This window comes from Microcaecilia unicolor, chromosome 1 (assembly GCF_901765095.1).
Source record: "Microcaecilia unicolor chromosome 1, aMicUni1.1, whole genome shotgun sequence".
In the NCBI taxonomy this organism is placed as follows: domain Eukaryota; kingdom Metazoa; phylum Chordata; class Amphibia; order Gymnophiona; family Siphonopidae; genus Microcaecilia; species Microcaecilia unicolor.
Genome location: NC_044031.1, coordinates 604896196 through 604911400, shown reverse-complemented (window position 1 = coordinate 604911400; position 15205 = coordinate 604896196). Strand labels below are relative to the sequence as shown.

General features: G+C 40.4%; 1 protein-coding gene across 1 annotated transcript in view; it reads right to left on the bottom strand.

The window, feature by feature from the left end:
- The window catches only part of DENND3 (DENN domain containing 3), a 390432-nt gene that overhangs the window by 273926 nt on the left and 101301 nt on the right, over positions 1–15205 (bottom strand). The window lies entirely within an intron of this gene.

Sequence of the window (15205 nt, the reverse complement as noted above, 5' to 3'; positions counted from 1 at the left end):
TGCATGCATTAGAAGTTCGGCGCACATCATTACAGAATATGTTTAGCGACCTCTGCGTCTAAATTCTAATCAGTGCCAATTAGTGCTCGTTATTGCTTGTTAACTGCTGCTATCAGCACCCATTAGCTTGTTAAGTTATGCGCATTGTTACAGAATTCGTGTCAATTTTGGTACAGATCTCTAGGCATGCTATATAGAATCCAGGGAATAGTGCCAGGACAGAGTGCAGAGAGAGAGCTCTAAATTATATGCGCTACATGTAAGCACTGGATACCCAATATTAATTTAAATGTAGTGTTTAAATATTGGCCCATAAGAATTTAAACTTTTATGGAGATAGTTGTGCTATGAATTTGATAAGCAAACAGTTCACACTGGGCAAGTGAATAACCAACAAAGTTCAATGTAAAGTTATCTACATAATAGGTAGAAGCACATTAAGGGTTCCCCAAGTTACATAAAAACATGTGTTGCCACACTGGGACAGACCAAAGGGCTCTCAAGTATAGCACCCTGTTTCTAACAGTGGCCAATCCAGGTTACAGATACCTGGCAAGATCTCAAAACAGTAAAACAAATTTTATGATGCTTATCCTAGAAATAAGCAGTGGATTTTCCCAAGTCCATCTTAATAATGGCTTATGGACTTTTCTTCTAGGAAATTATCCAAATCATCAAAAAACTTCAAACAGCCCAAAACACTGCAGCCAGACTTATGTATGGAAAAACAAAATACGAAAGTGCCAAACCCCTAAGAGAAAAGCTACACTGGCTTCCTGTTAAAGAACGTATAATGTTGAAAGTATGCACTCTGGTACATAAAATAATTCACGGAGATGCCCCAGCCTACATGTTAGACCTTATTGATTTACCACCCAGGAATACTAAAAGATCAGCACGCACATTCCTGAATCTTCACTTCCCCAGCTGTAAAGGTTTAAAATACAGATTAATACATGAATCCACTTTTTCATACTGAGTTCGCAGCAGAGGAATGCTTTACCATTTAACCTGAAAATAGTTCACAACCTAATTAACTTCCGCAAAGCACTGACGACTCACCTCTTTAACAAGACATACCATAATGACTCATAATAGGAACTGTAATGCATCATCACTTACTTAATATTTAGAATATTTTCTCCTTATACCGGATTGTTTACTATTACTATGTCATCCCACGTCCAATATGTAATACCATGAATGTTTTCTCTTTTTACCTGATTGTTTATTATGTCATCCATGCTTTCTTTATAATACCACTTGTGACTTCCGGCGGTGCCATGAGCTAAGCGGCAGCAGCTAGCAAGAGCTCCGGAGCCCCCATCTCACCATTAAATATAACACCAGAAATTAACACTGTTTTTCTTCGCTCGCTGGGAATTTGATCGTATATGGACAGATATCTGAGGACTAATCCGGCCGGAATGGCACAACGCTCCGCTAAAAAGAAAAAATAAAACTGAATGGAGAAGAGCCCAAGATGGCCGACGACATGGCGGTGGCGGCAAAAGAATTTACTGAGGTACAATTAGATCAATTAACTGCAGCCATCGCAAAGGCCTGGGAGCCTAAATGGGCGGCGTTAGACCGCAAACTTGAAGGCATTAACTCACAACTTGACGGGCTACAAACACGGGTGGCGGATGCAGAGGTCCGGATATCTGCATTGGAAGATGATTCGCAGGGCTATGCCCCAGATATCACTACAATAAAACGGCAAATCGCTGAACAGGAGAATAAGATCGAGGATCTCGAAAATCGCGCCCGAAGAAATAATATTCGTATTGGAGGATTGGAGGAATCCCTCCCCGAGCGCAACCTAGAAGTATGGCTGGAAAATTGGCTCTCTAAAGAACTTGCCTTAACAGATACAATGGGCGCGCTGGTAATTGAAAGGGCCCACCGGGTAGGCCGGAAACAAGAGACTCAAAATAGGCCACGTGTTGTTGTGGCGAAGATCCTAAACTATAGGCACAAAATCGAAATCTTGCAAGGTTTTAAACTTAAAAGAGACTCACTTAAGCACAATGGGAGAAAACGTTCTGATTTTCCAAGATTTCTCGGCGGACGTACAGGAGCGGAGGAGACAATACCATCCGTTGTGCACAACTCTGGTAGCGAAGAAGATCCGTTTTGCAGTGCAATACCCAGCGAGACTCAGAATCATGATAAAAGACACATGGCAGACATTTAACTCGGAGTCTGAAGCTAAAAAGTTTCTGGTAGACCATAATATCATGGAATCCTTATAATGTGGTTCTGGGTCCAGAGAGTAAGTGAACTATTGGAAGGTTTGATGTGATTATATGCACAATTACTAATGTGAAGGTTATCATTACAGCTTGCAGGTGGGGTGGGGGCCCCAGGCACAAAACGGGATTGTGTAATTCTCCCCCTTAATAACAAGGGGGGGGAAAGGGTTAATTGGAGAGGAAGAGAAAGTTGGGGGGGGGGGGGGAAAGAGGTATTCCCTGTAGTTTTGAAAGTCTAGGTATGCTATGGATGACTATGTGGCAGACAAAAATGGATGGTTTAAGGGGAAGAATCGGGGCATGGAGGGACCAATGGGAAAGCTTTACATTAAAGAAGCCCATTTTGAAACGGACCGCGCTGGACCCTCTGAGTGAAAGTGAGAGGATTACAGTATGCCAGCCCGGATAATATCATGGAATGTGGGGGGGCATTGGCAACCCCATAAAAAGAGCGAAAATATTGCAGGCCTTAAACAGGCATAGGGCAGATGTGGCCTGCTTGCAAGAAACGCGATTGAATGACATAGAACATTCAAAATTGTGTAGAAGCTGGGTAGGAGAGTGCCACTCAGTCGCAGCGCAGGGACGGGGGGGAGGCCTAGCTATCCTAATTAGGAAAAGAATACCATGCATGGTAGAGGTACTAGAGCAAGGCAAACAGGACAGATACCTTGCCGTGAAAATCTGGCTCCAAGGGACTGAATTCATATTAGTAAACTTATACGGCCCAAATGAACATATCCCTGGATTTCTCAGTGGGCTGGCTAACAGATGTTTACAGTATAAAATAACAAAAATAATAGTGGTGGGAGATTTCAATCTAGTCTCAGACCCACAACAGGACACTACAAGTTCGTCATCATCTTACTACTTAGGGCAGAGGAACAAAGAGTTTTCCATATTCCAAAGAATGTTGGACTTAGTCGATGCATGGAGAATATTACACCCAGGCGAGCGAGAATATACCCATAGATCTAGAGCCCATGGCACGATGGCGCGATTAGATCACACAATGGTAGAGAGATCACTTTTCCCTATGATTATAGCAGCAGAGGTGGGTCCGGAGGAGATATCGGACCACTCTTTAATTTGGATAGATCTAGAAATACCCACAGATAAACAGGGAGGTGGGGGTTGGAGATTCCCAACGTTTTTGTATAACGACCCACACTTTAAAACATTTCTATGCAAAAAATGGGAAGATTATGAAAAGAATAATAATGAATATGCCCGTAGTAAAATTAGTCTATTCTGGGCCGCCTCAAAAGCAGTCTTAAGAGGGGAAGTTATCGCCTATTGCAGTAGGAGAAAAAAAACAAGATTGGCGAGTATCTTGCAATTAGAACAAAAATTACAGAGGGCAAAAAGGAGATACACAAACAAACCTAACCAGACAACACCAGATGAGCTAAAAATTATACAAACAACACTGAACACCTTACTACACGAACGAGCAACGCGGTCATCTCTTTATTATAAATACAGGTTACACAGATTTGGGAACAAATCAGGAGCCCTCTTGGCACGGATTATCAGGAATTGGGGGGGGTCCAGGGCGATACCAGTTTTGCGGGAAACGCAGGGGACAATCACCAGCTCTAGAGAACGTATCGGACAAATGTTTACTGAATACTTTTCGAACCTATATAAAGCTAATACACAGTCGCTACCACAACAAACACAAAGATTCCTAGAGGGACTGAACTTACCCAAGTTAGCAGACATAGAACTCGAAAAACTAAATGCCCCACTGACTATGCCTGAATTACAACAAGCCATCAAATCACATAAACTCCGTTCGGCACCCGGCCCTGACGGGTTTACAGGGGAATACTACAAATTGCTCCCCCCCAGTGCATTAGTAGCTTTACTAGAATACTATGAAGAGGTGATTAATCGGGGTCATTTTCCCAAGTATGCTAACGAGGCTCTGATCACGTTGATCCCTAAGCCTGGGAAGGAAATGGATAGAGTGGAATCCTACCGGCCAATATCGTTGCTGAATGTAGACATAAAATTACTTGCTAAAATATTAGCTAACAGATTGGCAGACATTTTACCTAACTTAATAGGCCCAGAGCAGGTAGGATTCGTGCGGCAAAGACAAGCGACACAAAACGTACGTAGGCTATTACTGGCTATGGCAACTTGCTCGGAGGAGAGGTGGCCAGCATTGGTGGTTGCACTAGATGCAGAAAAAGCATTTGACCAGGTTAGATGGGATTACCTATTTAATGTATTGGGTCAAATGGGATTCTCAGGATGGTATTTACAAGCACTTAAATCCTTATACTCCCATCCAACGGCAAGAGTGCTAGTTAATGGGCTCCGAGAAAAAGAGTTCAAAATAGAAAAAGGCACCAGGCAGGGCTGCCCCCTCTCGCCACTGCTCTTTGTATTATCTTTAGAGCCTCTATTGTGTGCACTTAGAGAGGAAGATAAAATTAGAGGCGTTTTCATAGGAACTCGGTGTATCAAAGTGCTGGCATACGCAGATGATCTACTGCTGACCTTGACGGATCCAGGGCGGTCTGTAAAAGAGCTATTAGACAAAATTACACAGTACGGGAAACTTTCTGGGTTTAAATTAAATGTGTCCAAGTCAATAGCGATGGGAATTGGAGCAGATGAAGGGAAAGACTGGGGGGATAGGTTACCTTTTCAACAAACAAGAGACCATATAAAGTATTTGGGAGTGGTGGTTCCGGCAGACATTAATAGCATGTATGATTTAAATATTAATAGGCTTCTGAGAGAGACAGAAACTAGTCTGAAGGCATGGGCTGGGCTCCCTCTTTCACTATTAGGCCGCATTGCCTTATTTAATATGATTATAGCTCCCAGGTGGCTGTATGTATTGCAAATGTTGCCATTGTACATTAATAACAAACATGAACGAAAGTTGCGGACTTTGATACAGAAATTCCTCTGGCGGGGCAAAAAAGCCCGTCTTGCATTTAGCATGCTCTGCGTACCAGTGGAGTATGGTGGACTGGGCCTGACAAATATAAGGTATCTAAACATTGCTAGTGGTATGAGGACAATTAATGATTGGTTCCGAGGCACAACAAATTTTACGGATACTCCATTGGAGCTCGAACTTACAAAGGGGACTCACTTTAGTAATTATTTACACTCTGCTGGGACACCGATGCCACGAGTTTTGAAACGGACAAGGATTATGCCTTGTGCAGTGGCAGTTTGGAAGTGGATTTGTAAACTCCATCACTTCTCTTCAAAAGTGACCCCATACTTACCGATTTGTGACAATGCAGCATTTCCCCCGGGGCAGCTGTATGCGGTGTTTCATAGGTGGAAGAGACGAGGAATAAAATATCTAATGCAGGTAATTACTAGAGAAGGCCGTATGAAGACATTTATTGAACTACAATCAGAATATGGAATACAACAAAATGAAAAATTCTTTTATGAACAATTGAAACATTACGTAACTTCACTGCCATGGGAGTCTTTGGCAGAAGACGCACAGGAAGAATTGTCCTCGGCGTTCTCCCTTGGAGCACAGCAGAAAGTGCCTTTATCTTACCATCACCGCCACATAAAAGATACAGTAGAAGAGCCGGATTACTTGCGTCTGGCACAACTATGGGCAACAGACCTTCACATTGAAATTAATGCAGCCCAGATAAAGTCCCACGTGCTGTCAATAAGGCGAACTACTTACCAATCTACGCATTGGGAATTACAATATAAGTTCGTGCTGCGAGTGCATGTGCCCCCCAAACGAGCCTTTTATATGGGACTCTCTCCCTGGGGGGAGTGCCCAAAATGTAGAGCAGAAGGCGCAACTTTGGGGCATATGTTTTGGCAATGCAGAGAAATCGAGAGATTTTGGAAAGAAATCATCAAATATACAAATTCGCTTTGGAGGCAGTGTTGGACTTATAATTCTACCTTTTTGTTTGGTCATCTAACAATGGGCCCCCCCATAGAAAAAGGTTTCACATCATTTGTTCAACGAGCAATTAATGTGGGCAAACAAGTTATACTAACAGAGTGGTTATCGATAAGAGGCCCGACTCTTCAACAGTGGAGGACACGTATGTTATGGTTGATACGTATGGAAAGAATGAGCGTGTCAGATGTCAACTCGCCAGTAGGAATACAATTTCAGCAGCGGTGGACCCCATTTTGGAACACTAACCCCATCAGCACGAAGTTACCTTTTGAACTTACAATAGCATATAACAGACTATTGAGATTGACTGTCAATTAAGGGAATGTTTCGGTCTGGGGGGGGGGGGGGGGGGGGGGGGAGGGGAAAAAAAAGGAAAAACAGATGGTTAACAGTTGGATAACAGTTAGTCAATAGTTGTGTTAAGAGATTATATGTTTCTGTTCACCAATAAAAAAACGATTTAAACATAATACCACTTGTATCTGTATTCTGGAATGGCGTAAGCCATGGTGGAAAATTGTAAGCCACATTGAGCCTGCAAATAGGTGGGAAAATGTGGGATACAATGCAACAAATAAATAAATAAAAACTTTTTTTAACCCTGTTAACTGCTTTTACCACATTCTCTGGCAATGAATTCCAGAGTTTAATTACATGTTGAATGAAGAAAAGTTTTCTCTGTTTTGTTTTAAATTTACTACTTAGTAGCCTCATTGTGTGCCCCTTATTCCTTGTATTTTTGGAAGAGTAAGCATGTGATTCACATCTACCCGTTCCATTCCACTCAGCATTTTATAGACCTCTATCATATCTCAGCTGTCTCTTCTCCAAGCTGGAGAGCCCTAGCTGCTTTAGCCTTTCCTCATAGGGAAGTCGTCCCATTCTCTATATAATTTTTGTCACCCTTCTCTGTACCTTTACTAATTCCACTATATCGTTTTTGAGAAGTGGTGACCAGAACTGCACCTCAAATACTGTGTGCAGTCAAACCATGGAGCAATACAAAGGCATTATAACATTCTCATTTTGTTTTCCATTCCTTAACTAATAAATCCTAACGTTCTATTTGTTTTCTTTGCCACCGCTGAGCAGAGAGTTTCACTGTATCATCAACAACACCCAGATCTCTTTTCTGGACGTTAACTCCTAATGTGGAACCTTACATCACACGTAGCTATAGTTCAGGTTCCTCTTTCCCACATGCATCACTTTGCACTTCCTCACATTAAACAACATCTGCCATTTGGATGCCCAGTCTCGTAAGGTCCTCTTGCAATTTTTCACAATCCTCTTGCGATTTAACAACTTTGAATAAGTTTGCATCAGAAGCAAATTTAATTACCTCACTAGTTATTCCCATCTCTAGACCATTTATAAATATGTTAAAAAGCAGCGGTCCTAGCACAGACCCCTGTAGAACCCCACCACCTACCCAATAGGTAAACTGTGGAATCAATGTCAACTCAAAAACTAAAAAAAAAAACCACTGGTGAATGAACCACACAAGCATGTAATACTGTTCAAATAAAGTCCATAAAACAATATATGCAGATCACAATCATCATTAATACAATGTATATCAAAACATAGTAACATAGTAAATGACAGCAGATCAAGACCTGTACGGTCCCATCCAGTCTGCCCAACAAAAACTATAAAGAGTGGAAGGAAAAGCCTAAGAACCCATCCTAGAAACTCTCAATTATCAGACTTAGGGCAAAACCTCATAGGCATAAAAAACATTCCATATATTTCTACTATAAAGTAACTTAATAATTCAAAAATAATATTTAAATGTTTAACTGAGAATTTTATAAAGACTATCATAGGAGCAGTTTCATATGGTGCCACTGACGGTGGCCAGCGTTTCCCAAGAAAAGCTGATTCAGGGTATTCAGGAACAACAATCTAAAAACAGAGAAATTTCTTAAATCTTTTTCTGTAATATTTAAAAATAGCACTTTAATATTTTTGGTTCAAAAAACTCACTTTCTTTGCATTCAAGCTCACACTCCTCTGTTCCTTCAAACATGGCTACCAGCAAGCACTTCCGCTTTTAAACTTATTGGTTTTTAGAGAAACCCATGATACATGAGGACTGGGTTCCTACCTGTTTTGAAATATGATCTGGGTATAGAGAAGATAGTTAAGGTTTTGAAGAAGTATTGGAGTGTGTTATCCTTTGAAAAAACGTTTAAAAAGAAGAACTTGAGAGTCGCATACTCTAGGGATCACAATCTTGAAGAACTATTATGCACTGTGGACTTAGGATTGAAACAGAGTTCAAGTGTGGGGAGACACAGAAAATGTAACACCTGTAAAACATGCGAAACAACACTGGAACTGGATTTTTTTTTGTGCACCCTGCAAATTATGAGTTTTTTTAGACTGAGATACGAGACTTTTTGTTCGACCGATTATGTTGTCCACGCAATTACTTGTCCCTGTTTGAAGATCTATGTGGGACAAACATCACACCAATTTAAAGTGAGAATGAGAGAGCATAGAAGTTATCTAAATCAGAGACATTTGGAGGAACCTGTAGTTCAACACTGTGTTGACAATGAGCACGTTTGTGGATCTGAAATGTTGTGTTGTAGATCACATACCAATCTTGGATTGAGATGGAAGTAAAGAGGAAGTGTTGCTTAAATAATGTAATCAGAAGAACCAATGATCTAAATGCAAGGATTGAGTGATAGCATTTTTACTAACTGCATTTTCTCCATCAAGTAATGTTTAATCAGTGGAAGATTTTTCTTTCATTTGAGTTCCAGAATCGACGTCATCCACCAAGTTTAAAAGCAGAAGTGCTTGCTAGTAGCCACGTTTGAGGGCGTAAAGGCGTTTGAATGCCAAGATAAAGTGAGTTTTTAAAACCTAAGTTATTAGTTGAAGTGCTATTTTTAAGAACAATTAATATGTTTTTATATAAACATATCACTAGGACTATGTTAAGATTTCCCTATGCTAAGATTTTCTTATATTTGCCTTGTATAACTTTTTATTGAAATATTGTTATATATATTTTTAAATTCAAATTTCATATATATTTTGATATATTTCAAATAATAATGAATTTGTGCTTGCATCTTTGTTCATTATATGCTCTTGGTTAATTATTTTTATTTATAAGTACATAAGTAATGCCATACTGGGAAAAGACCAAGGGTCCATCGAGCCCAGCATCCTGTCCACGACAGCGGCCAATCCAGGCCAAGGGCACCTGGCAAGCTTCCCAAACGTACAAACATTCTATACATGTTATTCCTGTAATTGTGGATTTTTCCAAGTCCGTTTAGTAGCGGTTTATGGACTTGTCCTTTAGGAAACCGTCCAACCCCTTTTTAAACTCTGCTAAGCTAACCGCCTTCACCACTTTCTCCGGCAATGAATTCCAGAGTTTAATTACACGTTGGGTGAAGAAAAATTCTCTCAGATTTGTTTTAAATTTACTACACTGTAGTTTCATCGCATGCCCCCTAGTCCTAGTATTTTTGGAAAGCGTGAACAGAAGCTTCACATCCACCTGTTCCACTCCACTCATTATTTTATATACCTCTATCATGTCTCCCCTCAGCCGTCTCTTCTCCAAGCTGTATAGCCCTAGCCTCCTTAGTCTTTCTTCATAGGGAAGTCGTCCCATCCCCGCTATCATTTTAGTCGCCCTTCGCTGCACCTTTTCCAATTCTACTATATCTTTTTTGAGATGCGGCGACCAGAATTGAACACAATACTCAAGGTGCGGTCGCACCATGGAGCGATACAACGGCATTATAACATCCTCACACCTGTTTTCCATACCTTTCCTAATAATACCCAACATTCTATTCGCTTTCTTAGCCGCAGCAGCACACTGAGCAGAAGGTTTCAGTGTGTTATCGACGACGACACCCAGATCCCTTTCTTGGTCCGTAAGTCCTAACGTGGAACCTTGCATGACGTAGCTATAATTCGGGTTCTTTTTTCCCACATGCATCACCTTGCACTTGCTCACATTAAACATCATCTGCCATTTAGCCGCCCAGTCTCCCAGTCTCGTAAGGTCCTCTTGTAATTTTTCACAATCTTGTCGTGATTTAACGACTTTGAATAACTTTGTGTCATCAGCAAATTTAATTACCTCGCTAGTTACTCCCATCTCTAAATCATTTATAAATATATTAAAAAGCAGCGGTCCTAGCATGGACCCCTGAGGAACCCCACTAACTACCCTTCTCCATTGTGAATACTGCCCATTTAACCCCACTCTCTGTTTCCTATCCTTCAACCAGTTTTTAATCCACAATAGGACATTTCCTCCTATCCCATGACCCTCCAATTTCCTCTGTAGTCTTTCATGAGGTACCTTGTCAAACGCCTTTTGAAAATCCAGATACACAATATCAACTGACTCCCTTTGTCCACATGTTTGTTCACTCCTTCAAAGAATTGAAGTAAATTGGTCAGGCAAGATTTCCCCACACAAAAGCCATGCTGACTTGGTCTCAGTAATCCATGTCCTCGGATGTGCTCTGTAATTTTGTTTTTAATAATAGCCTCTACCATTTTCCCAGGCACCGACGTCAGACTCACCGGTCTATAATTTCCCGGATCTCCCCTGGAGCCTTTTTTAAAAATGGGCGTTACATTGGCCACCCTCCAATCTTCCGGTACCACGCTCGATTTTAAGGATAAGTTGCATATCACTAACAGTAGCTCCGCAAGCTCGTTTTTCAGTTCTATCAGTACTCTAGGATGAATACCATCCGGTCCAGGAGATTTGCTACTCTTCAGTTTGCCGAACTGCCCCATTACGTCCTCCAGGTTTACCGTGAAGTCAGTAAGTTTCTCCGACTCGTCCGCTTGAAATACCATTTCCAACACCGGTATCCCACCCAAATCTTCCTCGGTGAAGACCGAAGCAAAGAATTCATTCAGTCTCTCCGCTACGTCTTTGTCTTCCTTGATCGCCCCTTTTACCCCTCGGTCATCCAGCGGCCCAACCGATTCTTTTGCCGGCTTCCTGCTTTTAATATACCGAAAAAAAATTTTTACTATGTTTTTTTGCCTCTAATGCTATCTTTTTTTCATACTCCCTCTTGGCCTTCTTAATCTGCGCCTTGCATTTGCTTTGACACTCCTTATGCTGTTTCTTGTTATTTTCAGACGGTTCCTTCTTCCATTTTCTGTAGGCGTTTCTTTTAGCCCTAATAGCTTCCTTCACCTCACTTTTCAACCAGGCTGGGTGTCTTTTGGACTTCCGTCTTTCTTTTCTAATTTGCGGAATATGTATGGCCTGGGCCTCCAGGATGGTATTTTTGAACAGCGTCCACGCCTGTTGTACAGTTTTTACTCTCTCAGTTGCCCCCCTAAGTTTTTTTTTTACCGTTCTTCTCATTTTATCATAGTCTCCTTTTTTAAAGTTAAACGCTAACGTATTTGACTTTCTGTGTACAGTTACTTCAAGGTCGATGTCAAAACTGATCATATTATGGTCACTGTTATCAAGCGGCCCCAGTACCATAACGTCCCTCACCAGATCATTGTTTGTGTTTTATATAGACCCCTGATTTAGGTGCGACAGAACCGAAACACGTCAGGTCTTTCATGAATAACTGTTTTTACCTGACGTTGATAATAAAAGAACTGTGCCCCTTTTTTTAAGGCCCTTGGTGCTTTTTTTTCTTTGATTGGAGTTCTGCTTGTACTTCGATCCCTCTTTCTGCTATATCTTGCTCAACACTGGCCATCATCAATGGGACCATATGAAACTGCTCCTAATGATTGTATGTATAAAATTCTCAAATAAAAATTTAAATATTATTTTTGAATTATTAAAGTTACTATGAGGGGCATTTTCGATATGATGTCTAAGTCTAAATTTGGACGTTTTACAAAAAAACGTCCAAATCCAGACCAGGAAAGAAGGTCATTTTCAACAAAAAAAAAAAAAAACATCTTTCCCTTTCAAAAATGCTGTTTGGAAAAACGTTTTGTGATTTGGACATTTTATTTTTTGGTCCATTTTCAAACAAAAAAAATGTCCAAATGCAAATCGTCCAAAATAGAGGAGGAGTGGCTTAATGGTTAGTGTAGCGGGCTTTGATCCTGTCAACATGGGTTCAATTCCCACTGCAGCTCCTTGTGACTCTGGGCAAGTCAAATGAACAAAGGGCATTTTTTGATATGACGTCTAGGTCTTAATTTGGACGTTTTTGTAAAACGTCCAAAATCAGAACAGGAAAGAAGGTCATTTTCTACAAAAAAAAAAAAGTATATCTTTCCTTTTGAAAATGCTGTTTGAAAAAAACGTTCTGTGATTTGGACATTTTATTTTTTGGTCCATTTTCAAACAAAAAACGTCCAAATGCAAAATGTACAAAATACACAAGAAAATCCACAATAGAGTGAAACCATTCACACGTTCTAAGTGTGGTAAAAGCTTTAGTTGTAATGTAAATCTCACAGCGCATCAGAAAGTGCACATGGGAGATAAACCATTTGCATGTATAGAGTCTGGTAAAAGCTTTGGTCAGAAGGTAAATCTCACAATGCACCAGAGAATACACACAGGAGTGAAACCATTTACATGTCCTGAGTGTGGTAAAAGCTTTGGTTGGAAAGAAAGCCTCATAAGGCATCACAGAATCCACACAGGGATGAAACCATTTACATGCACTGAGGAGGTAAAACATCCAGTTGTATTGAGACAGGTAATTAGGGAATGTATACTCTTGCTATGAAGTATGGAAAAATAGAACTCTGTTATTTAGATATATGTAATGAGACCTCCTTTTTATCTATAGATCTGAATTCAAAGCCCAAATCTACTGATAAACAATAGACATAAGGTTTAGATGTTATAAAAAAAATAGAAAGCTTGGTATCAGGTAGAATATTGGAAAAGTGACATCCCAGGAAAGCAATAGGGCATCCTTGGGGGTACTGCAGTGTACTTTATAAAATTCTCCCAGGTACACATCTCACCATTGCTCCCTTACCTTGTCTGCTGAGCCCCCCAAAACCCACTACCCCCAACTATACACCACTACCATAGCCCATACAGGTGAAGGGAGCACCAATATGTGGGTACAGTGGGTTTCTGGTGGGGTTTGGAGAGCTCATAGTTTCCTCCACAAGTGTAATAGGTAGGGGGAGGTAGAAGCCTGGCTCCACCTATCTGCAGTGCACTGCACCACTACTAGACTAGTCCAGGGATCTGCATGTTATTCTAATGGACCTGAGTATAACATCTGAGGCTGGCATAGAATCTGGCAAGTAATAATTTTAATCACATTTTTGGGGGGTGGGAGGGGGTTAGTGACCAGGGAAGGTGATCCCTGATTCCATCCAGTGGTCATCTGGTCATTTGGGGCACCTTTTTGTGTGGAGTGGAGGAGTATATGAAGCTATCACAGATACTCTGCTATCAATACCAGATAGTCTCAATGTCTATAAAGCAGAGTTTTTTTGTCTATGAGGGAAAAGTCTCAACCACTACAGCTATATTCTATACACCTGAGTGTTCATTTTATAGCCTGTAGAAAAAGTCATCATAGACTTGAAAAACCCTCAATTTTTTACTTATATAGAATTTTTATTTGCTTTATCAAAAAGTAAAATCACTTATCTTGCCAAGTGTTCATTTGAAAAGGCGCTTAGTCCAATTAGATCATGAAAATTGCAATGGTTCCTACGGTTCCGTTTCGAATCTCTTCATCAGGGAACCTCCTTGCACCTAAAATACTGCGCCAAAATGGCTTAATCAAAGCGGGAAAATTTCAGATAATATATTCTGATGATGCGTTCTTACACTTTTATAAACTTATATTATAGTAATAATACCTCACAGACAAATCATGTCATTGTACCTTTGTTCAAATTCTGGATTAGTTTTCCTCTGAGGAAGATCGTGTCTTCTATGAAGAAATTTATTGGCGTCCTCACCTGACTTTGCTATACGAATTAAAAGGGAGCTCTGCCCAATCCTGCGTTAGAACGTCATGTGCTGCACCTATGACTCAGTCCAATCACTGACTGATACGTCACAGCTAGACAGAATGTAGAAAAGCCGCCAGGCCGTCCTATTTTGTCATTGAGAGGTTCAGTGTTGGAACCTCTCTCAGTATTTGTGGATTCTTTTTTGAAACCTTTTGTTGCATCCACATTGGCATTTTTGAAAGACACAACCCATTTCTTAAATATTTTGGGTGGAGTGATCTTGGAACCAGATTCTCAGGTCATTATGGTAACCTTAGATGTTAAGTCGTTATATACTTCAATACCTCAAGTTGAAGCATTAGAAGTCATCAGAGAGGTTTTAGAAGATCGTCCACGACCTCATGATATCCCTACAGAATTCTTGCTAGAATTAGCCGAATTAATATTACAAAAAAATTTCTTTCTGTTTCAACATGAATTTTTTCAACAAATTTCAGGAGTAGCGATGGGGGCTTCATTTGCCCCGTCGGTAGCTAATTTATACATGGCACGCTTTGAGGACAAATATCTCCAGAATCACGTGTGGACAGATTCTATACTGATTTGGAAACGATTTATTGATGACATTTTCCTCCTTTGGAGAGGTGATGACAACACTTTGAAACAATTTGTCATCTGGTTGAATTCTTTAAATCCAGCTTTACAGTTCACAAGCGAGAGCTCAACCTCCAACATCCACTTTCTGGATGTGGACATCAAATTAACAGCAGGTGTTTTCCAAACTACTGTCTTTAAAAAACCTACAGATAAAAATACCATGTTACAATATAACAGCTGTCATCCCAGATCATTAAAAGACAGTTTACCTTTTTCACAGTTTTTGAGGTACAAAAGAATCTGTTCAGATGACAACCTTTTTAAACAGCAGGCTAAGGGATTGGCCCATACGCTGCATCAGAGAGGTTATCCAACACATGTATTGAAGAGATCATTCACCAGAGCGAAATATAACAATAGATCGTTATTATTATCTAACAACGCAAGAACAAGGGATGATGACAGAAATCGTAAACAGACGTTCGTTATAAAATATCAGAAGGGCGGGGAA